Below are 3470 nucleotides of genomic sequence, written 5' to 3'. Positions count from 1 at the left end.
AATCATACGCAAAACAACATCACAAGCTATAAAATAATGAAACAATAAATCCTCGCTTTTTCTTGAAATGCAAAGTGTATGGGAACTTATGCTTTGTAGGGTCCCATTTGCAAATATGCTCTTCGAACCTCATCTTGAATATTAGAAGGATAGTCCTTCATTCAAATTCTTTTTCTTAGGTCACTATCAAGATTATTAAAATCAATGTCACACTCATTTTGTCTTGAGCTCGAACTACCCGAACGAATAGATGGTGCTATTGGCTTTGGAAGGAAAAATCTTTCCATATTTCTTCTTTCTAAACTACACATTTAACCAAAAACACAAAACATATACCAATTAACCAATAAACAAAATTCCATCTAAATTCCAATGATAAAATGAGTATACAAACATAAAACATATCAACAATCATATCAATAATAGACTAAAAATCTCGATCAATATCTAATATAATTTAATTGAGATCAGATTAGAATTCCAAAAAACTTACTTGAATTTTAAACCAAATAGTGGTGGAGTGTAGAATTGAAACAAGTGGAGGTATGATATTGGACTTATAATTATAATACGGGGATTGGGTCATGGGTGGGATTAGAAATATAGGGTTTTGAAATGGAGGGAAAGAGGGAACCAAATAATGGGGAATTGGGGGAAAAGCATCGGGGAAAGAGAGAACGCTGGGGAAAGATGTGGGGCTTAGGGACTGGGCTTTAAAATTAAAATAATATGGAGTCACCAGTCATGGACAAACGACAACGTTTGTCTCCCTTTTTTTTTTAACTTAAAACAATTGGCGAAAACACTACCGTTTTGGACCAATTGTTAAAAAGCCCTATTTTCGTTCTTCTCCCAGTGGTGTCTTCTTCTTCGCTGCTACCTACAACCTGAACAACAGCACAGACCTCATGTTTAAGGGGTCATTCGGAAAATTTCTAGCAGGGATTTAGGGTCACCAAGGGGTCCTGAGACCTCCCAGGTCCCTCTGTAGATTTGGCATTGCCCATATAGAGGTCCAAAAGTGGAGAAATATCTCCATTGGTGAAATTACTAGAATGCCCTTGTCGTTCAAAAATCGTAGGAACTTCGTTTTAGCTCCAAATTCGATTCCAATCACGCCTATACGTTCATATTGATGAGAGCTATGGAAATAAAATAAATGAAGAATTCAAATACGTCAACGGACGAAAGTCAATGTTTCCGTCACTAGGGGTATTTTCATAATTTTAACTAAATAACAAGAAATTTTTGAAACGGTTCATTACAAACTAAGTTCATTAAGCAACATAATACATGCATTTAATGATTAAATGGTGGAAGCATGTTTCTATGCACTTTAAAACAACACTTGAACAATGAAATTCAAAGCCTAGTAGTTGTGCTGAACTAAGACTCAACTCAAATCTTAAAGAAAAGAATTGAGAAACTTTTATACCTTTGAAGTACATCTTTACTTAGCAAAGAATATTCACCCATATGAGGGCCTTCTTTCCTTTGTCTCCTTGCTCTTGGCTCCATGGATGTGGATGGAAGAACTTTGCTTCTTGGCTCCATGATTTCTTGGATACGAATGAAGGAATGGGTTCTCCAAAAGTCCCCAAAGTTGGAAACCTCTAATTTCTGACACCAAGGATGGTTGAGGAAGAAGATGAGTGACCATGGAAGAACAAAATGCTAGCAATGTTCTCCCGTGGTGCCCGACTTCTCTAGAGAGAGAGAGCTTGTGTTCTCTCATCTTTCTTCAAAGAAAAAACCCTAATAAGGGATGGAGCTATAAAGTTGCTTTTATGGTCATTCCAAATGAGTGGCAAACTTGTAATAAGTCCACCAGCACCATCCCTTCTCTCTATGGCCGGGCATGCTATGGTAAGTGGGTTAACTACCCATTTTGTTTTAGTTGTCATAGAACTCAAACCTTATGTGCCTTGTGGACCAAAACCCTTTTGAGTCCCAAAACCCAAAACTAACTTAAGGCCTAAAATGAACTTTTTGCTCTTGATTAATTAACTTTTAATTAATCCTTGCCATATACAATTAAACTATTTAATTTTCCTTACTCATCTTCATTATTTCCTTCAATCATTGTCTTACATGGTATTTGCTCCATTAGGTTCTTTTTAGCGAGGTAGTGAGCGATTACAACTCTTACTAATCAATTGTGAATTGAAACTTACTTTCAATTCTCCCTTTAGTGATTACACATCTTCTAGGCTTGCACAAGCCATGAGTGACATCAAGCAGTATGTCATGGCTACCCAAGCTAATCAAAAGAGGTTGGAGAACCTATTCAGTTTGGGATTACAAATGCAATACAGTCTTTCTCTAATACAGTACTCTTGATCACATTGTTTGGTTTGATAGTTTATTCATGTCTACTATCCAATGTGATTCTCTTACTCATATGATTACCTCTAATGTGATTTGGAACAACTTCCTAAATCTCATTCATACTCTAGCTAGAGATTCTTAATCATATCCTAGAGTATTCTCCCTTAATAGTTTGAAGGTTAGAGATCCCTTGTTGTGCATTCACCTGCCTCTATAGTTAAGTGGGTTAACCCCAACTATGTCGTGGACACCCTCTGATGAAGTGCCTTTAACGTAGTCAAAGATCAAGGACCTAACCACAAGACAACTATGATGCCTCAGGTCAAAGGACTATTTTGCATTATCCCAACCTTGAGTTCTCATCTGATATGAGTATGAGAACTCTTTGTTGATCGCGTTCAGTGGACTCATGCTCTATTGAGCACCTACATGCTTGTGTAGGTGTCAGTCACACCAATGACTCGAGACTAGTCACTCTCTCTGAGAGAAGACATAGCACGTACTAATCTTAATGGACTGTCAATGCCTAATTGGCAATCCTATGATCAAGAACGTTTAGGATATGTATGCGAAAAAGAATGGTCTCATGAATCTATCTTCTTTAGATCATATTCTCTCAAACATATTTTCCTTAGACTTGTTGTTCAAACATATAACATTTATATGAGATGACTTTAAACAATAATCTTTACCCTTATATTAAACTAGATTAGTTTAACATGTGAAATTTTTGTAAAGTATCATCATATGATTGGCTTTAGGGCACATTTCCAACACCATTTACCAACTTTTCAACTGGGCCCACTTTTCCTTCACTCTTTGTCTTTACAACTTTCCCACTTCAGAGTGTAATGGCCTTGAATTGCTCTTGATTCTTGGTATTGATCTCAGTTTGACTTAGAAACTTGCCATTTTCTCTTTCAACCATCACATTTGCAACATGGTGCTTTTCTAGCTTGCGTTTGGATGCTTCCTGATTTTATAGATAAGTCTGAGTTGCTTGCTTGAAATTGTTTGTTAGATCCCACATCGCCTAGGGGAAAGGATCCTCTATGCCTTATATGTATAAGCCCATTTCCATATAGCACGAGCCTTTTTGGGAGCTCACTGGCTTTGGAGTTCATCGGAACTCCGAAGTTAAG

This window comes from the organism of the source record quoted next, unplaced genomic scaffold, assembly GCF_019419815.1.
Source record: "Pyrus x bretschneideri cultivar Hongxiangsu unplaced genomic scaffold, Pyrus_bretschneideri_v1 Contig107, whole genome shotgun sequence".
In the NCBI taxonomy this organism is placed as follows: Eukaryota; Viridiplantae; Streptophyta; class Magnoliopsida; order Rosales; family Rosaceae; genus Pyrus; species Pyrus x bretschneideri.
The sequence above is the reverse complement of the archived record's forward strand: the minus strand, read 5'-3'. Positions refer to the sequence as shown.